Genomic DNA, 23761 nt, shown 5'->3' with positions numbered 1-23761 from the left:
CACCACAGGGTATGGCTAGGCCCAGCAGCCAGGGATAGGCACCTCAGGAAGAGTATATGTGAGCTAAAAAAGCATATTAAGTTGCAGTAGCCCTGGATACCCAATACAGAAGTACCTTGAAACAGTATTCAGAGCCTACTTTGTAAAATATAGATCATATAGCCTTCTAGATTATTATTATTATTATTATTTTGCAAATTACCTACTGCAGGTGCTTTGAAAAGCAATTTTTCTGAAACTGTTAAAGGTTATTGTACTTACTTTTACTTTCAGAACAGAGAACATTGATTTAAACTCATCAGCAGCCATCTTCTACTTGGCCTTGGTAGCAAAGAGCAGCTGTGAGTCCCTAAACTTCTTGTTGAAAACTACATTCAAGGATGCTTGTGTTGTGCGTTTTTTGCCTCAGTGCTCTGAAATAACATTAAAATGGCACCTTAAAATACTCAGAGGATACTAGCTGCAGCTAGTAAATCCAGTTGTCTTAAAACCTTTAACTGTAAAAACCTTTAACTGTAAAAACTGTTAAAACTGTAAAAAATAGAAATATTTCTTAAATAGGTCCTGATGGTGTTGGAAATACTAAAAATGGCACAGCTATGCTTCTGATACATTCCAGGGCATTCTGTGCCTAGCGTAACTATGTTCCTACAAATGCACCTCTTCTTTGTTGGCCTCAAAGGGGAAAGCTTCATTTCCTATTTCCTTCTTCAAGACTTCTGTATGCATGATAGTTTCGGGGATTTTTTTTTTTTAATGAAAGGGCTTAGTAAGAAATATGCCTTAGAGCAGACTTTAAGAAAGATGCTGGCTGTGACAACCTGCTTGAAAATGGCTGTAGAAAGTGCTCATATCAAGTTATGACACCACAGACATTGTAGAAGAGCTATAGCTTCTTTCAAAAACAGTCTTGAAGTCTGGGATCCCTATGCTTAGCCTAGTGAATATTATACTTCTCACTAACCTCCTCAGTACATTGGATATGCAGGGTCTGGGCCTGGTGTGAGTGCATTGGCCACTCTACTGCCCAGGCTGAGTGCCTCCCACCTCCAGGGGCAAGGTGGGACTATGTGGTGCCATGTGGTATGGGCAGCCCTGGTTGTCACCTCATGGCAAACCCCAGCCTGATGTGTTCCTGGGTCTGAGAGCAACCAGCCAGTGGCAGGCCACTGAACAGAGGTAGAAAAATAAAGCTAAACAGGCCTAGGGCTGAGGAGGAGGAAATTCCATCCAGAGATTAAAACATGAAAAAGCATAATACCTTATTATAGCTGCCCTTCGCACTTGTTGCTGGGATGAAACTGCTTTAACAGCCAGAGAAGCCTTGGAAGAGCAAGCAAAATACCAAAGCAGAGAAAAAGACAGGAATGTTTTTGTTTCTTTAGTAAAATTTTGATTGTATTATTCCTGTAATAATTTGATCTAGGTATTTTGTATGTAGATAAATAATTTGAATTACTGGTCTGATAAAATATAAGTTAGACTAACAATTCTTAGCACTTTAGCTTGTGTTACGTTCAGTATCCTGCCATGAAACTTTTGCCTTTTATGCTCAGAGAATTCTGGGCTGTTTGAGCTAGAGATCAGGTCTCAGTTTCAGTCTCCATCAAAAATTTAAGTTAGATGCCTTTGGGGATGTCTGTTTTTCTTTTGTGAGAGGTTAATTAAGAAATAGGTAATTCTTTGTGATGATTAACTCATTAATGTGGGAAAAAAATTGAAAACTCATAAATAAGTGAGGACGTTTTTTGATGTAAAAATGGAAACTTATGTAAAGCTGACTGTTGCAGTGAATAAAAATCAGGACATCTTTTGTTTTGTTGTTAAATGTAGGCACCTAGCTTTCAGCAGTAGATGGTATTCTTTGAGTCTTATGAATGGAACCTGTTTCTTGTCCTGACATATTCTGGCAAACCTAAGCAGTTGAGTGATATACTTTGTCTGTCATACTGACTTACTTTAAAACTATGTATTCTGTTTCGAGAAGTTAACATTCACTTTTCCTGGCAACGTTTTTTTTCATACAGATCTGTTTATATACTGATTTTTTAAGAGTGCTGAATTAGGAGCTGATTGGGAAGAGTGGACTGGGATTTCTCAGTGATTTCTGTGCTTGCTTCTTTATATGTAGTTCCAATATGCTGACACAAAAGTAACTTGATCACTCTCCTACAGCAATGGAGCAACTTATTTTTATACTTCCTGTCCCATCCTCCTCCTCCTCCAGTGTCTTTGTATGTTACTGAAATATTATTAGAAATGTAGGGTACATTAGCATTCCCCCTGTTGATATAATAGGCTAAACTGGGTGTCGTAAGCAGACAGCACTGCCACCTATCTTACAGGTTGTTGTGTTTAAGCATCTTCAGATGCCTGCAGATATATTGTGCAAGCAGTATGTACCATCTATATGTTTGTATAAACAAATATTTCTGTATACACATGCATAAAAAATAGTCAGGGCTTAAGGAGCTGTTGGGTTGTGTTTTGTATGCTTGTTCTCACCAGAAAGCTATAAAAAATTGGTTTTCTCTCATGTGTTGATAGGAGGGGAAAGGCTGGTACCACAGTGTTCTTGTTCTTGAGCTGCTACTAGCAGCTAGTCTGCCACTAGCTCTGATGCTGATAACTTGGCCAGATGATTCTCAACTGGCCTCCCTGTTTATTCATAGAATCATAGAATACTTAGAGTTGGAAGGGGTGTACTTAAAGATAATTTTTATAATATAACCTATTGGTGCTTTTATTTATGAATCTTCTATCTACTGACTTTCTATTGGTGAGTTTAACCTTTTTCTGGAGCCTTTTTTTTTATTTTTTTTGTCTCTCCCTCACCATTTAACATGTAGCTGTTGCACACGAGAACTGGTGTGCAACTTGAATCCTTGGTACACAAGCAGCTAGACTTCTGTGTGGGCAGAAGACTGCAGATAGAGTTACAGATCCATCTCAGAGAGACTTGGTGTTTTGTGAACCATGGGGAAATTGACATGTCAATGCATGTTAATAGAGTATGACATTAGACTGAGCTTCTTTTTGCTCCTCTGTATAGTGCATTGTAGCCAACAGCAGGGTTAAGGCCCCACCAAGCAGTAGCAGTAATAGCTAAACCTTAGTCTTTCTACTGTTACATGGTTCATTCAAGATGCGATGCTGCTGGGAATTGAAGTCCTGAGTTGTGATTTGATATAGCTTTTCTTAAAAAGACAGGATTATTACACTGTCAGTTTTGTGAATGTCTTTGGTATTAGTAGTTGCAATTGTAATTTTACCTACTAGATGATACGATGCTACATAGTGTATATACGTCATCTCACTTATATATATGTACATATTATATACTATCACTGAAGAGCAGTCTATTGTGGTGAATACAGATGTTGTGTTCACTTGTCACATATCATGATTGTTTCAGTTCCTTTTCTATGTTGTCAGAGGAAGGAGAACTAAAAAAGGTAAGGAAGGAAGTCAAAAGTGGCAGTGGAAATTAGAGTAAGGAAGCCATGGAAATGGCAGTTGTTTTGAGGCAGGCTTTCTCTAGATGTTTGTGGCTCACACCGGTGCTGCGAAAGCAAATTGTATTTGACACTGGTTGCAATCAATCTGTAAGCCATCTATCCATATGAAAATATGGTAACAAAATTTGCTATAGAATGCTCCAGTTGGCAGATATATTTTGGATGCTGCTTTTACTGGAAAAAAAATCAGGCTTTTATAATAATAATAATCTTTTAAACTGAATTGGGAAATAGGATACCTTCAGTCAATAGCAAAGCATTTATCAGTAATAAATTTGGTTTTGTATATAACATTGAAATGCATGACTATTCAGATACTTTCACGTGATCTATATTCTTGTAATCAAGAATAGCAGTCCTCAGTGATAAAACTGTAACAAAAGACTGTGGATTTATAAAGGATGCTTAGAATCAGTGAATCAGTTCCAATGCTACTAAATATTTAAATTAAAAGCATAATTGGCATTGGAGCAACTGGCCTTGGAAAGTCAGGAAGCACCTACCAATTAACTCAGCTGATAATTTTTTTGAAAGTTCAACTCAGGAATGAATTTTGGCTTGTGTGCCATTACTATTGGCCTTCTCCTAAAGCTGTTCTTTGCTTAATGAAGGAGAATAATAATTCTGAAGGAAATTCTAACAAAAAAAAACAGAATGAGTGTTCTTAGAAATAGCTTGTTCTTGCCTCCATCATTGTTAGTGATCTCTTTTATGTAATTATAACATTGATGTTGTAAACCTTTGTTTTTTCAGCTTCATATAAAAGTGTTGGTTGTTTTTTTTTCACTTTAAATTTTTGGGTGAGAGTAGTTCATATGTGTTTATTCCTTTATAGAGATGTAAATTCTATTATTTCCCCTTTACTCACTCTTCCATTGTTTCTTGTAAGCATGTGACATTCCCCTCTCTTTAATCTGGCTCTTTATTTTAGACATAGTCTTCAATTTTAACTTCTCCTTGCAGAATATTAGATTGAATAATTACAGTGAGAGGCTTCTGTGAATGAAATAGCTTTCTCTGAAATATTGCAAGTTTTTTCCTGTTAATGTGTTCCTCTTAATCCATTACTGGAAGAAGTAAATAATGCATTTGTTTATATCTGCTATATTTTGTTGCTCCAGGATATATGAAACTTGCATCAAACATTTTCTCACTTGGGTTCTATTTTCTGTTCCCCTAAAGCATACCTTCTCAAGGTCGGCTGTTGCTTGTTTACACCATAGCAGACTAATGAAGTCTTGTTTCCTCTGAATACATGCTGTACATCCTCTAGGGTTTTTTTCCTCTATTCTCTTCATTGAACCCTACCTACTATTCAAGCCTACCACTTCTACCACTGGACAGAAGATAAAAATGGCTCTGCCCTTGTGGATCATTCTGACTTTGCAGCCAATGTCTGTTGCCAAACCATGTGTGATGGCTACATTCTTTGCTTTTCCCACTGCAGAGACATGTTCTGCTTTCACAAAACCGGAGGGAATTTGATTTCTATTTGAGATCTTTATTGCTCTGTCACATTTGATTGAAATAGGCCAATGGGTAAAAAGTTTACTGGGATTACACCAAGTTGGTAGAACAAAAGGCAGGAAGAGGCAATCAATCCTAGGAAACTTTGGAAAAATCTGCAGTTTATTTATCTGCAGTCATCCAATAATGTTTAATAAGCAATGAAACTTCTGATATATCTCTAACAGTTTAATAGAAGACACTATTTTCCTAAACGTTGTCACATTTACTATCAGCCATATTCTAGGTTCCAGTTCAACAGTTCCTATAATTTAGTTTTGACAAATTGATACTTCACTTATTGTTGAAGTATTTTTCCTTATGACATTCTCATTAGTAAGGGCCCTCTTTTGTTACCATTTCATCATATTTTCTTCCTAAACTACCACTTTATCTTATGTACAATGATTGGCTCTGTTTTATTACCTTTTAAAATGAGTATTAAACACAAAGCATAGATCTTACTGGTTCATATAAAAATGAGTATATTGTTCAGTATTGCAGAGTGTGATTGAACATGTTTGTGATAATTCCTAATGTGTGCAAAGACACTTCAGTGACCATCATTTTTCTGATCACTTAAATGAAAAAATCCTTTTCTGTGCAGATGGCTTTTCCTATTCGCCTCTTAGTGATCTGACTCTGATTTCCTTTTGGAGAATAAATTGCATATAATGCAAATAAAATAAGCTGACTCATATAATAATTGTATTTTTAAAGCAATATTAATGTAGCCTTAGTATTATTCTTCTATGTTCTATTGAGCAATACTCATTTTCGTGGTTTTTTTTTTAATACATCATTATACTTTTAACAATTTGATCAAATAATGATTTCAAATTCTAGTTTAGAGGCAGAATTCCTTGATATCATTTGGATAACGAAATCTTGGTGAGCAAAGTGAGCTAAAAAAGAAATAGCCTTTCTTTAAGAATTCACATAATTGCAGAGATTTTTGTATAATACATGTAATTTTGTGCAGCTTAAACTAAGGAAAAATGGGAGCTAGTAAAAGGACAACTAGCCCGGTTATTCAAATCAAATGTACTGTGTGTTGCAAGAACGTTAAATTTTCAGAAAACATCCTTTTGAATTACTGCAGTTGTCTTTCGCTTCTTTCTTCTTGGACAGAATGTTCTCAGCACTTCTAGCTTCAGCCAGACTGAGCTTCAGCACAGGTTTTGCAAATGAGTATGCTAGGATGTTTGTGAGTCCTTTGCTGTCATCTAAACAGTGTGTGATGTGCAGCATGGATTACATAGGATGCACTTCCACTTCCTCATTTTATTTATAATGCTTAAATGAACTTATCTTAATAAAAATCTTATTTTCTTCAGTGAAATTAGATGAAATAAAGAATAAAATTGGATACGAGTGTGGCTCATGTTCATAATCAATTCTGTTAACTGCCTGTGTTCATGTTGATCTTATCACTACAGTGAGGTTAACCTTTTAGTGTTAGGTGTCTATAACGCAAAGATATGTCAGACCAACAAATATCTTTCTGAAATCTTCCTTTATTTTTACCAAGAAATACATTTTCTCTCTGCCTTGGAGTATTCTGGGTTTTGATTCACAAATATGAAGTAAAAAATACATTTTGTTTGGAAAACAGGCAACTGATGCCAATGAGTATGATTTGAATATGACTTCAGTAGATCAAAAATTAAACGTATCAGATGTTTACTAGAGGGGCAGCAGGCTTTTCTTCTAGGTTCTTAACATTAGCAAAGTAAAGGCCAAAGTTCTTTCATGTGGAAGTAAAGAGAGATAACAAAATCTATGAGTATATCTTCTAAGACGGAAGTGGAATATGGCAGAAATAAAAACTGAACCAAACTTCCACCAGTACTTTAAATGCAAAACAGTTTTTTTATTTGATTGTTTTTTTTGTCTGTTTTTTTTTTTTCTGAGAAAATTCAGTAACAAATTGATTTTTTTTCATTTACTTTTATTATAAGAATTAAAAATACACATGATACTACCAGACTCCATAGTCTTCTTTTGAATGTTTGTAATGTACGTATTTACACTGGGACAGTAACTATGAATTTGTGAAGTCAGGAAGTGTATTTTATCATGTATCATACAGTACACTGTACATTTGCACATGTTGAGAAGAAGGGGATTTATAAATTAAAAAAAAAAAAATTGAGAACTGATGCAAATAGGGTGAAAAATTCAGAACTGCACAGTACATCTAACAGTTGAAAGAAGAAATAAACTTCATTTATGATGATGATTTCTTAAGCATGTTCTATTATGTAGTCAGTGTAATGTCATGACCAGGCATTGTAATTGTTTGAACATTATTTCAAAGGAATCAAACTTAAGATAGGCTTCAGGTGGAAATATGACTCTCAAAAAGGTTAGTTTGCATCAATGGCATCATCAGTGTTGCCTCAATCAATTGAGGATTGGACTCGATGATCTCTGGACATCTCTTCCAACCCTTACGATTATGTGATATACTAGTCACTGATTGGTTCAAACCAGAGGAAAAATAAGCAAAAAATTGAAAAAAAAATGGAGCATTCTGAATGCTAGATAATTATGGCACTTTCAGTAGGAGGTCCTTTATATTCATATCATGAAATTCTCTATCTTCAGCCTTTTGTATGTCTGCTGCCCTTTCTGAAACAGCAATCCTATGTGCTGGTGTGATATAGCATATAATACAACTCTGAAGGCCTTAAAGAAGTATTCTTTCTGCTTCTCTGGTGTGAGGGATAGTATTTTCCATAATGTTGTAATGCCTACACTGCTTTTTGGAAAGGAACTCTGTTTCAGGATTCCACTGAAACAGATCTCTTCTCTTCCATACATACATCCATACATCATAGACTGCATAAGAAACTGTAATTTTTTAGCCTCTAAGAGGACTCCAGTATTCAGACATTTCCAGTAAGATTGAAGAAAAAGCTACCGATGAGGAATGTTTGTATTTCAGATCTGGTAATGGCTATAGGAAATAAACATTTGTCATTCTGAAGAGTCCAATTGAAAAAGTAATGCAAAAGGAAAAGGTAAAAGCTGAGGGCTTTATTCTTTTGATTTAAATGGTCCTGGGATTGTGTTTCTGTTTCTTAACCTTTAGGACAGAAGGGAACAGCATGGAGCTATGTTAGGGGAGGGTCTGACTGGGTTTTAGGAAAAGGCTCTTCACTAGAGGTTGGTGGGCATGGGCCCAAGTGCTAGAGTTCAAGAAGCATTTGGACAGTGCTTTCAGACATAAGGTTTGAATTTTGAGTGGTCCTGTGTGGGGCCAGGAGTAGAACTTGATCCTTCTACATCCCTTCCAACTTGGGATATTCTCTGTTTCTTATGATTATCTTCACTGCTGGTTATCTCAGCAACCAGAGGATAAAAAGTCAACAGCATCTTGATCACCACATCTGTGAAACAATGTACACATTTCTAACACATTGTATGTGTTAGAAAGGCATTAGATATGATGTTCAATTCAATTCAACATATTTGCATACACTTTCTCTATCCTTTTTAAAGAAAGACAATAGATATATACATTTTTTTTTCTCTTGAGGAATTAAATATCACTACTAAATCCAACTCAGTCCATCTGACACGTTAATGATTGAGTGGAAACTCCTTGGACTTCTATCTAGACCCTCTATCAGAGGATAAAATGTCTGCAAGTCAAAGTTTTGCTTTTAAAATTGTGACAAAATCCAATAAGGTTAGCTATGTTAAGAATGGTGTTCTTTTATTGCCATCCAGAATCTTATTAACAGATTAATTTAATTTGACTTGTGGGTTTATCCAGATCTAGATTTCTTACTCATCTTCCAATATTGTCTGAATGCCCCAAAGCCTGGACTAAATTCTTAGTTTTGATCAAATAAGAAATTTACTTCTCTGACAATTTCTATTGCTAATATTTCTAATTACTAAATACATGGACAAGTACTTACATACAGTTAATGTCTCCAGATAGGAAATCACTTTACGTATATGATTCTGCTTATAGTCTTTCAAATAGATAAATGTGCCATTCAATGGTTTTTATCAATTATTTCCTTAGATGTTTTTACGGTGGAACAGACCAATGCTCCAGACTATCTAGAACACCTAGTTCTGGCAGATGTTCATGGAAACTGTGGAACTTCTACACAGGGACATCATCAGCTGCCTACCAACACTCTTCTCCTATCTCTCTCCTAAAGGTATGGCAACCACTTGTCTATCCAAGACCCGGAGTACTCTGAAGCTGCATTATGAAGAATACATAAAATAGACAAAAATCTTACAACCTCTCTGCTGGATGACAGGAAGTAGAAGGCTAGGAGAAAATAAAAATTGAATCTTTCCTGTTCTGCAATGAGCAGTCATAGCTGACTGAATTTTATTCTCTAGCATTTTTAACTTAACTCTTTTCCCTCCCTGAGAAGTAGTCTCTCCAAGGTCTTTTTAGCATTGCTTCAAAGCATTGATTTGAGCTAACTGTTGTGGGCAGAGGTATCTCTCTGGTGTACCATATAATACCATACCATATAAATACAGTTTATGGATTCTTGACTTAGACTACTACTGTTTGCAACAACTGTAATCTTCTCAGAACTGTTTTCAAATTCCAGAAGCAGTATTTCTAGAGCAATAAAGTAATGATCTTTTCTACACAGTCACATCAGTATTTAGCTGATAAAGAAAATATTGATTATGGAAATGCCTCTAGTCTTAGTCATTTCGGACTACTGCCTTTGCAGGTCATAACCTTCTAGAATGCTCCTCCTGTTTTCCACCTACCAGTGGAAGGTGCAATTCATACAGCTGCTGCCAGTGGAGTATTACAAACTGTAAAGCAAGGCGTGCCAAACCCGTATTTCTCTATTGGCTGCATGTGATGCCTTTCCTTAATGTGGAAGAAATTCACTGCATAGATCAGTGACATCCTTACTAGGCTCTTTGGATTGCTGTCACTTGTCTTATCAATTGAAACCACTCTAAGGACCGTTTAAGTAGTGTTTCCGTCTCCATGCCAAAGGCTCTTTACACATTGTTTTTCACTTCTACAACAAATTGCTTACGGACTTGTCATGGTCTGTCAGATTGTTAAAGGCAGTTATATTCACTAACAGACTTGGATGCTTTACTTACTGATGTACTGGTGTACACTGTTGTTATTAAAGATGAACTTGCTCACAGGTGTTTTTGTTTCTTCCTTTTTCCTAACAGACTAACAAATGTCTAATGCAAATTCTGTAGATGAGGAGTGTCCTTGTATGACCTGGCTACTTCATGCAGCACTCTTGCTCTTGAGGTCTATTTAAAATTTGAAAGCAGAATTGTTTTCATATTCTGGATTCTTTTCCGTCTTTGCTTAAGGAGTTAATTGCCCTCTTGCATTTCTGCATCTTCTTTCTTAGTTTAAAAAAACACAAAAGCAAACAAACAAACAAATCATAATTCCTATATAAACTCTGTTCTTATTTTCTTTTTGGGTTTGACTATTTATAAATTTCCTTTCTTTCTTTTGTAGATGAGATGAAGGATCAACAGAATTTGAGCAGAGATTCTGATTAGATTCCCATTTGTATTTAAATTTTGTCAAGGGAGATCCTCAGGGAAAGGTCACCACAGCTTGCACCGAAATTCAAAAAACAGTTGTACTGGTTTGAGAAATCTTTCTACAGCTGAAACAGAGCAGTGGAATTAATATCTTCTTTTTTAAAATAACAATCTGCTAAGATGTATCTTATTTTTCTGATTTTGTTGTATTTTGATTTTTAAAGGCCTAGTAATAGCCACTTCTTTCATTTTATCAGCTGCCATAGGGAATAACTGCTGAAAGAAAGAATGTCTTCTTATCTTATGGTAGCTATAGACAAGTCTGTGTGCAAATTTTCCATGCTCCTCTTTTCTTCTTGCAAATCTGAGATACTTCACAAACATGCTTCTAACATTGTTAGAATTGAAAATTACTTGTTATTTCTGTTACATTAATCTTTCCAAAGAATGAAATCATTTAGTGCAGTTAGTGCAGAATTGTAAATCTCAGTACTTTTAAATATTGTGAATTAGAGTATATGAAGAAAATGTGTAATATATATATATGTATTAAAAATATTGCATTTCCTGCTGCATGAAAAATAAAGTTTTAAAGTTTATACGAGAGGGAAAAAAAGCTGGAATATTACTTATGTTTATATATGTTAGTCTTTGATTATAGTACCTTTAAAATGAGTGATTAGATTTCTTTTTAAAAATCTGAGAGGCCAATTTACTAATTCCAAATAAGTCACTAATATAAAAACTAATATAAACTGAGGCTACATTTTAAAACATCAAATAAAAATATAACCAATCTGGTACCTCCCTTGTAGCACCTTGCAGTTTTTTCATACTATTTTACCTTACAGATCCTAAAAGTATTAATTGCAGGTATAAAATTTTTCTACTTCAGAGTTCCTGGGGAGAAACTTCTCTCATTGTAGACAGAGGAATCATCTACACAGTTTTATAGTATGTAACTTGAACTTATTTTTGTACTATTTCTGTTTATTTATGTCAAGTCAGCACATGCAAATCCAGGGGAAAATATTCAGTGAAGTCAGATTTGTCCTTAACAAAAGCTTCTTAAATCAAATATAAACATTGCTACTTATCATACTAATATTGTCAGAGTAATGCTTCAGTTCTCCCCTACTAATTATCCTATTTCTTACTATAACTACTTTTTTATTTGCTTTTGATTTGTGTAGTAGTAACTACTTTAAATCAAACTACTGATAAAACAGGTAAATGCTTTGGGCAGAAATCTCATTTTTCTTTTGGTTTTATAGCTGTTTTTTTATTCACTGTTTATGGTTTTTTTTTGTTTGTTTGTTTACCTATATTCGTAACCATTTTTTTTAGCAGTCTCAAGTTTCCATTCTTGTAGACAGATTCACAAAGCAGAGCAAATCAATATAATTCCCCTGAGATATCATCTAAACTGAACTGTTTTCATTCATCATGACTTTTATCTTACTTGATGAGTAGTTTTCCTGCAGCTGTTGTGGTTATTAATGTTTGATGGGACACAGGTACACTCCACTCTGCTTATTGACTTGTAATTTATTTAAAAAAATTTCAGATATGGCATTTTCCCTACGTTTTTCTATGTTACAAATCCCTCTCTTAATTGGCACAGCACAGATACTGACTTTATTTATAAAAAGTCTTTCATGGATGTGTACTTGACACTTTTAAAATTCGTATTGGTAACTATAGATGTCATAAGCAAAGAAAGAAGAGTTCTTAAAAAGTGGCTGGAAATCCTTATGCCTTTCAAACTGTTTGCATTTCGTTTTCTTAAATACTTTGATGTCAATTTCGTGGTTGTCACAGCTCCTTCTGAGCCAGCCAATTCTATATTTATCAGCTAAAATGAAGCAGGAAAAAAAAAATCTTAACCGGTATGTTACTGGTTAAGAAAAAATCCATATTCAAGTATACATTTTTATGATCTCATTATGCATAAAGACAAAGGTTACAGAAGCAGAAATCTTGTCCTTCTTTCTTTGCCTAATGGTTGATTCCAGAACTTTCACAGAAAAAGCAAGAATTCGTAATAATCTCAAATTAAGCTTTTTTTTCTAGACTTCAGTTTCAGGTCATCAGTGACTTGTGTATTTAGAAGAAATCTGACATATAAACTGGTATGATCTCCTGTAATTTTGAATTATTAAATCCTTTTTTAGTAACTGTCATGATAGCAAGCTTCAAATATATATTCATGCATGTGTATATGTATACATTCAATTTTACATAGCAGAATACAAAGATCATTCTGGACTCTGTTATATTGCTCTTTATAAATGTAAATTTGGGCAATTTCTTTGTTACATTTACTATGAAACAAACCTAATATATTCATAACTAGTTTTTCTCATCTTTCAAATCTTTTTACTGTGCCTTATATAGGAAAATAAGAGAATAAATTATATAAAAAAGAGAGAATAAGACCAACCAAACAAACACAAGCTGATCTTACTCTAAAAACAACAAATACAGTGAAAGAAGTGTGCTGATAATGCCATCCTTTTGTGATTTGCTTTTATTTATTTATATATTTATTTTAAATGAAGTTTCTTAAAATTTTTAAGATAGGAAAAGCAAAGGAGAACTGCCTGAATAACTTTATCAAGCTGGAATCAGACCAGCAACGGTTCAGAACTACATTAGAATCTGAATCTTTTTTTTTTCTTTTGTTGGGTATGGAGTGGTAAGTATGGAGTCCACGTAACTGTTTCATCAAGAGTCCTATCAAAGTAAAGCAGTTGCACAAATTTATAAGCTAACTTTCAGGCAATTTTACAAAGCAAAATTTCTGCCCAAAAAGTGATAGCCTGGGAAGAGCAATGATAGCAAAATAGTTTTACCTACAATGCAAGAATTTTGGTTTGTTTATATCAAAATTCTATCAGACTTTTCTTCAGTGTGGATACTTTATTTTTACAAGTTGATTTTTTTTTTTTTCTTTTCCCAGTGATATGACTGTGTTGCATTTCCATATGACATTACTAAGCTGTCAAAGATTTTCTTCCCACAGGCAGTGTAGACTTGCTTGGGGTTTTTATAATTGTTGAAAAACTGTGTGTAAAGGGGAAGTGTTTATTTAAGTACTTTTCAGCATCTTGCCTTCAGTACTTTGCAGTTCATATCCACTGGGACCATTAACACAATAAAGGAAAAAAGAGAAGCATTCTCAATTTATATTAGTTACTATAACTCATAACAGCTTAGTAATAACATAACAACAAGTAATAAGTGTGTGGTATGTATAGGTACTGTACAAGTTGACAGTTTTGCTATGTGATCCATTTGCATCTTCTTTTATATGGTGTTCCCCCATTCCTGATAAGTTGGAATAACTTTCTTGATTTCTTGAAATTACGCTGGATTTATACCAGAAATGTGTTTGTGTATTATATAATGCATATATGAGAATATCTGTTTATAATATAAAATATTTTACTGTTATGTTTGTGTGTTATTCTGACAGCCATCGTCAATGCCAAGATCAGTTAGTAAAATAACATTATGAATTACCTATTCCATGACTCCAAGAACTGCCATGTCATGTTGTATTAACTGTGCTTACATAATACTTCTTAATGTATTACATTTTAAAGAACAAAGTATATAAAGTTGAAGCAAATGCTTGAAACATTATCGAGTTTCATTTTCACACTGTATCTGTCAACCTGTCATATTCAATAAATGCATTCCTAGTATAGTTTACTTTGTACCACATTGCTGATGAAATGCTTATTGCCTGATGAAACTAATTGCTGTGGATAATGTGGTGAGAAATCTAGCAGTTTTACTTTATGACTATATGCAGTTTTTAACTACATAATCAAAATAATAATTTCTTTGTCCCAATTTCATTATGATTTGGCTGACACACATGTCACAGAATCACAGCGGTTGGAAGGGACCTCAAGAGATCACTGAGTCCAACTCCCCTGCCAAAGTAGGCTCCTTACAGCAGATCACACAGGTAGGCATCCATGTGAGTCTTGAGTATCTCCATAGACTCCACAACTTCTCTGGACAACCTGTTCCAGTGCTCCATCACCCTCATCATAAAGAAGCTCTTCATCATAATTGTATGGAACTTCCTGTGTTCGAGTTTTAGGCCATACACCTTGCCTTATCACTACACTCCACCAAAAAGAACCTGGTCTTATACATTTGCCTCCTACCTCCCTTTAGATATTTATAAACACTGATCAGATCCTCTCTCAATCTTCTTTTCCCCAGGCTGAACAGACCTAGTTTACTCAGCCATTCCTTATGCAGGAAATATTCCAGCCCTTTATTATCTTTGTGGTCCTCTGCTGGACTCCTTCTAGGAGATCCCTGCCTTCTTTGAACTGGGGAGCACAGAACTGGACATAGTAATCCAAATGTGACCTCACCAGTGCAGAGTAAGGGGGGAGGATTACCTCCATTGACCTGCCGGCCATGCTCTTTTTAATGCACACCAGGATACCGGTGGCCTTCTTGGCCACAAGCGAACACCGTTGGCTCATGGTTAGTCTGTTGTCCACCAGGAGCTTCAGGTCCTTCTCTGGAGAGCTCCTCTCCTCTACTGATGCATGTGGTTATTCCTCCCCAGGTGCAAGACTGCATTTGCTGTTGTTAAACCTCATCAGGTTCCTCCATGCCCGACTCTCCAGTCTGTCAGATTTTGTTGAATGGTAGCACAGTCTTCTGGTGTGTCAGCCAATCCTCCCAGCTTTGTATCATCAACAAACTTGCTGAGAGTGGACTTCATTCTTTCATCCAGATCACTGATGAAGATGCTGAACAAGACTGGAAATTACTTGCATGTATATAACAGTCAAAACAAAAGTTGCTCTGCCAGTCTTTGTCATTCAGAAATTATTGATGGCAAGTGCAAAATCCCCTACAGTCTAGTGATTTAGACAGAAGCAATAAAATGGAAGAGAGAATTTACAGTTCTCATTCCTACTGTTATGATAGGGAATCTATAATCTTTTTCTTTTGTATACAAACAGAACAACAACCATTTTGGTCGTGACTGAAGATGGCAGGAAGATGTGTTACTGTAAAAGTATGTGTGCAAACATGTATATACATATGTACATACTAACATACATGTATTTGTATATCCAATGTATCTTACTTTCTCAGCTTGCCAGAATGATGACCAACTGCACTCCAGTATAAGAGTTAATGAAGAGCAACTGAATTTTAAATCATACTGGTGTAAATTTTCTGTTTTTCTTTAACTTCTGGTGCTGATGTTTGAGGTGCAGAAACCCAGAGCACAAGAAAGTGTCTTGAACTGTTTTTAAAAGACATTCTGGTACAGCACTACTGAAATTGTCTTCTTGACCAAGGAAGTCCAAAACTGACAGATTTTTTCTCTCACACATTTTAGTCCAAGCTTTCAAAATCTGATACTTGGCATTAATTTGAAGTAATTTTCACCATAGTGTTTTCCAAATGCAAATAAAATCACCTTATAGTATGTCATGGCAAATCACTCAATTTTCATGCATTGGCTTTCTTTTATCTTTTTTAATTATTAAAATTAAAATAGACCAAAGAGCAGAAGACCTGCAAGTGTGAGATCAGAATGGAATGTGACAGGATAGGAGAGCCAATGCTGCTGCCTCTGTAATGCTGAACATTGAAAAAAATGATAGATAACAGAATGCTAGTGAGTTATTGGAGCAATTGGGTTGCTTTCAAAGCCAGAATAGATGACTAGGACTTTGAAGTACTTATTAAAAGTGAGACAGAAAGAGAAAATACAAGGTGCCTGTTCATGGCAACTGCTAATTCCAACTTGAAAATACTTGTTAGAAGTTCAGAGAACAAAAACGTCTTTCAGTCTTTCATTATGATCATCCTTGCCATCAGTTTTGTTTGCTTTTCCCCTTTAGTTACTTGATGTGGTTTTAAACTTTCTTAAAAAAAAGTACTTGGAAAGATGAAAGCAGATACAATAATAGTTTAGTAAATCTGCAACACTTTCCTTTTTGTTTTGTTTATTCTAGGTTAAGTATGGTTTGTTTGTTTTACTAGTAGCTGTAATAGAGTTGTGATGATGCTTCCAAGCTTGCATGTGTTGCTGCTGCGAAGAAATTAAAGAAAAACAAAATTGGAAGAGTTGATGCAACAACTCAGTGTATTGTACTTAATGTGGCTGTGTTTTGATAGTGGGGGGCTGCAGGTGTGACTCTAAGAGCAGAGCCCAACGCTGCCCTGTATCAGATCAGAGCTGCCTGCAGCTGTTCCAGAGTAGACCAGCTGCTGCCAGAACTGAACCCTGAACAATGTTGGTTGTGCTCAAGGGGAGCAGATTTAGGGAAAACTGAAAGAATCAAGGAGAAACAGTTCTTTAGGCACAAAGATCAGTGCAGGAAGAGCTCCAGGCACTCAGCAGCAGCTCCGTGCTGGTCAAGAGAGGCTCATGGAGGAGCAGGCCATCCTCTTGCAGCCCATGGGCACCCCACCAAGCAGATCTCTCTGCGCAGCCATGGAGGAGCTGTGGTGTGGCTGTGGATGAGGCTTGTAGGAGGCATAGCCCACAGATACCGCTGTAGGAGCAGCCCAGGCCGGAGCTGCAGTTCATTGGGAGCTATGTGAATCAGTGCTGTGTGAGCTGCAGTCTGTGAGAAGCCTGTTTGAGATCAGTTTGGGAAGGACATCAGCCATGGCAGGGACCCACGAGGAGCAGAGGCAGTGAGTGAAGGAGCGATAGAGTACTATGGACTGACTTCTCTGCCTTTCTCCATTCCTTTGAGCTGTTTGAGGAGAGGAGATAGGAGAAAAGGGATGAGGATAAAGTGTTTATATTTTGCTTTTAGTTCTCACTGCTCTGGTCTGTTAGTAAAAGGCAGAAGTTACATTAATCTCCCTACTTTGAGTTTGTTTTGTCCATGATGGTAATTGGTGAATGATCTCCCTGTCCTTGTCTCAACTCATGAATCATTTTTCATTCTATTTTCTCCTCCTCATCCCTTAAAGAGTGAGTGAGAGAACATTGTGGAATCTGGCTAGCCATTAGTGTGAAACAGCAATGAAGGGGTATATTTTTTGAAGTTCATTGTGTGCACTTCATATGATACTGCATCTGACACTTCAGAAATCCAGAAGAAATCCAGGACTTAAATATTCCCTCATTGTTTGAAAGTGATATTTATTTAACAGTCTGCTATTCCTAGTTGGCTTATTTAGATAATAGGAAAAAAAAAAAAAAGAGCCAATGTATAGGGGACTGAGATAAGCAGTAAATGGAAAGCATGTTTGTGTATGCTAGTCCTTTCACAATTAAAAGTGAAAATAACATATTAAAGCATTTTTGAAGAATTGAATAAGATTTAAATTATTTGGATCTCGGAGATGTAAATGAACTCTTCTTTGAAACAGCTATGGTTTGAATAATTTGGCTACTAGAGTTATAATGCTGATTTCAGAAGTAGAACAGAATAGGCTACAGCTTTGGAAACTGAAGTTAAAAATAGTTCCAGGAGTACTAAAATACTGACAAGTTTTCCTGTCTGAAAGTTGATCTATTCTAGGAAAGAATATTTTGTTTAGAATCTGAATGCTTTAAAAAAAAGTCATGAATGTGTGGAGGGAGATTAAAACTAGGATGTGTACTACGTGGGTTTTGTGGTTTCCTAACTTGCGCTGATAAACAGCTGAGGCATCTGTTGACATCAGCAGAATCTGGAAGGATTTGTTATCTGTTAAGTTTCCTGCAGGTATGTTTTTCTTTTTGGTGCATCTGTGAGAGAAGGGTTGTTGTCAGAGTATGTGCTCATCTTCATATTTAGGTCAGCGAGATTCAAAGGGAAAAAGGGTCATTAATTTTCTAGTTCTTGGCAGTGCAAGCTTGAATTTCCCCTTTCCTGTCAGAATAAAGGAGTTATCAGCTTTTTTTTTCTCTTCACAGTAGGAACATTCTCTTCCTTCCAGCTTCCCTGATTAGCAAAGAAGTAAGGAAAAGCTTCAGTTGTACTTCTCAATTCAGACAAAGGTACTCTAGCAAGACACAAATGTGTTGCAAAGAAGCAAGCTGGTCAAAAAAAGAAAGCATGGGAAGTGGAAGCATCCCATTTGCAGGTGCTATGTAGGTCATGGCAAATCTGCTGCAGCACTTCTCATTGGGTTTATTACACAGATTTTAATGAATGGAAAGGAAGAATTATCCAAGCTTTTTTTTTTTTTTTTTTTTTTTTTTAACAGTTTAACATGTAAGCTTTTATTTTGGTTCATTTCTCATCCAGGCAGAGAAGATCAGCTTGTTTCAACATCTTTTGTCAGCTAAGAAAATACGTCAAATTTGTATTTGCAACGTTATTAGCTACATGTGCATGTGTGAACTTGGAAGTGTTTGTGTGTGGAGGATTATTTCTATTCTTCTAATGCATTAAGCTGACTGGATTTTAGACTAGATTGGATTTTGTATGGAGTCGGGTAATATACATTTGCTTAAGCATATATCAATATAAAAATCTTTAAAAAACTATTTCTCTGCATCTCATTTAAAATGAGAAGGAAGGTTAGATTGTTATTCTCTGTTGACATCTAGTGGCTATTGGAGCAATTGCAACCTCCTCAGCCTTCCCATGTTGTTTGAAGGAAGCAAGTAGGGAGAACAAGTCAAATCATGCACCTTAGCGGTGTGTGTGTGTATGTGTGCGTATATGTGTTCTGACCAATAAGAAATGTCAGTGCAATTAAGCTATTTTAACATTCCAGTGATTTTTTGAAATATTCTGCTGTAGAGGCTGAATAGCACTACTACTGAGACATGTTACCCTTTGAGGTCTGAAGGAAAACTCTGTTCTCAAAGGCCTGTTACACTGAACGCCCAGTATTATTTCATCATTCTGCGTTTGATATGTCTCTCCTAGTCTGTAGTGATGACACTTATACTTCCAAGTAGGCAGTATCTGATGGGCGTCAAAGCTCAATTTTATCCCATTTCAGAAAGGGCTTGACAAATGTGAGGGTTGTGCATTCACCAAAGGCATGAAGTTGTACAAGAATAAGTGCCAAATTATATGGCTGGGGTGGGAAAATCTAGTCCAAAAAATCCACTTTTTAATTGTTCTTTTAATAGAATTTTAATTTGTAGCTATTGAGGAAACAATTATCTTCCTGTCTCTTCTATATACAACTGTAAAATTAGAAACTTTCTTGGATGGAAAAGCTTTGAGTGATTTTTAACTTTTAAGAAGTTTCATGCACCAGTGATCGTAAAAATACCCCTGCCTAATCATGCTGCTATTCAGGTTTACTGCTAGGTTAAAAGATTCATGCCATGAACCCCCTACCTAAACTCAGTTTTCTGCACTGTGAACTTCCCATTCACCATTTCATGCTTTCATTTTAAGTTATCTTTGTAAGAATAAAGCTTATGCTTCTTTATTTCTCTACGCGATTTAAAGAGCTGTGGTCGAAAAGAAGAAAATCATAAGGTGTTTGTAATTATCTATCTGTCTGTGAAAGTCTAACCAAAAAAGCAGTCTGATTTAGGTCTTCTTGTCCTGCCTCAATCAAAATGGCAGTTCATTTTATAATTACCATATTCTTTTAGTCAAGGCTAGTGGGGAAAATACTAACATTTCTGGAAAATTGCATGTCATCTTATGGCATGATGTGACTCAAACATGCCATGTCTGTTAACCCACATCTATCAGTTCGTAAATCTATGAAAAACTTAACAGCATAGAGGTGCCCTGTTTGCATCATAGAATCTGTGAGACACTAACTTTGTGTAGCTCAACCCTTTCAATTTTGATGACTTGTGGTTATCTCTCTATAATTTAGCTGGCTCACTCTTTATATATATACTTTTTTTTTTTTTTTTGTGATTCTCATTTGCCTTATTTTGCAGTCAATCACTTTGGAAAGACATCTATACTACTGAATTATAGTATTAATTCTTGAATTAATTGCTACTGAATTACAGTGGTAACAATATTGTACAAAATACTTTGTGCCAGAAAGATTATATATGTTTATTTATAAAACTTGTTACTCTCAGAAATATTACTGTTCATTTAACAAGCAATTCAAAGAATATTTGTAGTTATTTTATGCTCTAGAACTAACAGTGATGATGTTTTCGTTTTAAAGGAGAAGCCAAGTAAGTACAATAGAGCACATGAACTTGAATAATGTGTACATTTTTAGATACTTGTAGATTTTTAGATAATCACATCATGAAACAATTACACTAGTGTAGAAGTTAACAACTTTAGTTCCAGTTTAGAACTAAGAGGATTCATCTTAATTAATCTTAAACTGGAGATTAAAATAAATTCCTTCTAATTCTTTTTTAGAACCAAAACAAGAAAATATTCCCACAATTTTTCCCACAACTTTCCACAAGAAAATGACATAGTGACTGAGAATGTTACTTTTATTGACATTACTGCATTGTATTTTTTCATGTGAAACCATGGTCAGATTCCCCTCATCCCCTCAGAGAACCACTCTTTCACCTGTTACCTGTGTTCTCTGGACGCACCTCTCAAGCATCCATGGTAGAAGATTGCTTATCTTTATTGGTTTGTGTGTTCAGATTCATAAACAACTTCAAAGTTCCTAAAATTCAGCGTACAGTTTTTATTTTCTACTGCTGTTGCTGGGCCTGCTTGCTGTATGACACTCCAACTGTAAGATCGCATGTGACTTTCCACGTATTCCCTGTAATCACACTGTTACAGCTTGCAGAAATTTGCTGCTGTGGAAAGTGAGATATAGCCACTGTCAGATGATCTTCCTTGAAAGTACTTTTCATTCCTTACCTGTTTAATTCTATGTAAATTACCTATTTATTTTATACTTTTAAATTATTTTGTTGGAATTGATAAATTTGCATTGTCCTCTTATTTTGAAGTTAATGGCTACTGGAGTCAGGTGGTAAAATCTGATCCACGAAGTTTTGGATCCCATTTGTTTCCTGGCTCTTCAGGTAAATAGTGTTTGCTTTATGTTATCTTTGCAGACTCCTGATGTATTTAGGATAGAAATTATCTTTAGATAATTTTAGTTGAATGAAATATCAATGTAAATTTAGCTTATCTTTATTTTTTTAGCTATAATGGTTATGTAATTCATTCATCTGTGACTGTTCTAAAACTTCATATGCATTCCTTAGATAACATGAGCTCAAATCAAAATATTTATCTAGTATTGCTCTGGACACCAATTCTTTGGAGATACTGGAGCAAGGGAGCAAACGGCTTTTTACATCAATAGTTCACATATTTGATAAGAGATAAAGAAGAAAGAATAGTAGTGAAGTCTCAGAAACTTCACATAGGGCCTCCAAGTATGCTTTTCCCAAAAAAGCTTCACTACATCTGGTTTCTAGAGACTCAGTAAATGGAAGCTGTCTTTGCAGTGTTGCTAAATGAAGAAAACAGGTATAAATAATGAAGTGTTCACGTGAGGAGAACATGTATTGAAATGATTGTAAGACATTTCATTAAATGATCTGTTCTGTTATAACAAGGACAAAATACTGTTAGTGTTTGCACAAACATTTGAATACCAACTCCTGTGGGGACTGCAGTACATACAAGATTATGTTGATCTGGCAATAAACACTAAGAAGAGATGGGGATAATTCTGTATCTATGTCTGCTCATTGTAGACTGAAGACATGTTAATAAACAAGCAAAACAATGTGACAATTATATATTTAAGTTCTTAAGGCTAAGTGTAAGGCATTCTTGGTAAAATCTAATGTTATCACTTCAAAAAAGTACATGATCCTTTTATACGGAAAAAAATAGTTTTCTTTTATATGTTGTTCCTGGAATGACTCCACAGCAGTGCTAAGGAAGAGGGACATGAGTAGAGCAAGAGTAGAGTAAATTTTAGATAAAATTCTAACTTTAGGCAGTTTTATCTATCCTGAGCTATTTTCTCATATTTTACCTGTGCTTTCTCTAATTTTTATGCCTTCTACATATGACACTTCTTTAGAATTCCCATCTGAGAATGGAATCATGCTCATAAAGAGAATGTCAAAATGCTATTTACTGACTAAAAGAAGATCTGCAAGTAGATTATTCAGCCAGTGCAGCAAGATCTGTGGTAAAGACCCCTAATGGCTTTAGGCCTTTTGTAACGGTAGAGAAAGACAAACTACAACTCAAAATCCATGCTTAGAGTCAAGTATTTGGTGGTACAGGTGGCATATCCTGTTCCTTAGGGAAGAGACCTCCTCTTGCTCCCTCAGCTAAGTAAGTATCTGTATTTTTCAGTGTCTTAAGTCTGCAGTGAGGTTTGATTGTCAGATGAACCAGAGCATACATTGCATATTTAATGCTAAGAGATTGAATATATTCTTCTAGCATCTCTGCTGCATTTTACAGGATAGCATTATTATTATTATAGTATTGAAAATTTTGTAAATGTATGCATTAATGCTTATCTGTACCAGGAATCACTCTTCAGTGTTTAAAAGACAAATCAGGTGAGTTTCAAATTTCAAAACAACGCCTTCTTAGAATGACATTTGTTAACAATATATGTTGCTAATGATTAGTTCTTGCTTATTACCTACTGTTCTGACTCTACAGAGAATACAATTACTCATTTAAAAGTTTGCCTGCAGTTACCTGTGAGTATTCTGTACCAGGGAGCTAATGTCAGAAAGATACAACTGGTAACTGTGGTGCTTACTTGTCTTAGCTGCAGAGGTCAAAGTAATGAGGCTTGAGCTCCTTCCTCAGTGAAGGAACTGCAGTGCATCTTTCCATTTTCATTCTTATCTTCCTTGGTTTCCTCACCAGAGGAAAATAGGGGGAATTCATCTGCTTCTGACATTGTTCCTCCAAATTTTTTGGGCCAAGAGTCATTCAAGTTTTGTCAGACACTTTTCTTGCTTGCTCTGCGGGGTCGTTGTAGTTGTACCAGACACTCTGTTCAAGGTTTATTTTGGTTTTACCATGTGTTTCCTCCATTTTTCCTTGGTTTTCCTTTACTGATCTTACAATGAATATGCTTCCCTGTGCCCTGTTTGGACAGCTCTACTGTAAGACTGCCTCTCTGTGGTTGCCTATTATTAATGCTTAGTGGCATTACAGTGTTACTGAAAGCTTAAGTACAGTCATTCCCAGTGCATGTGTTTATGCCTTGGTTCAAGAGAAGCGATGATTAAATCATACTGAATCTTTTTGTGCTTCATGGGTGCACAATGCTTAGCGAAGAAACTACCCACTATG

At 35.6% G+C, this 23761-nt stretch overlaps 1 long non-coding RNA gene across 2 annotated transcripts in view; it reads left to right on the top strand.

The window, feature by feature from the left end:
- Positions 1–14226, top strand: part of LOC146544625 (uncharacterized) — a 32622-nt gene extending 18396 nt beyond the window's left edge. For both annotated transcript variants that reach the window (XR_014882336.1, XR_014882337.1), the window contains exons 2-3: positions 9067–9208; positions 10522–14226. This is a non-coding gene — a long non-coding RNA (uncharacterized LOC146544625). The remainder of the gene's footprint in view (positions 1–9066; positions 9209–10521) is intronic.
- The last annotated feature ends 9535 nt before the right edge of the window (positions 14227–23761 follow it).

The sequence above is a fragment of the Meleagris gallopavo genome, chromosome 3, assembly GCF_905368555.1.
Source record: "Meleagris gallopavo chromosome 3, MGAL_WU_HG_1.1, whole genome shotgun sequence".
In the NCBI taxonomy this organism is placed as follows: domain Eukaryota; kingdom Metazoa; phylum Chordata; class Aves; order Galliformes; family Phasianidae; genus Meleagris; species Meleagris gallopavo.
Note: the sequence above shows the minus strand (reverse complement) of the source record. Positions and strands in the feature narration are given on the sequence as shown.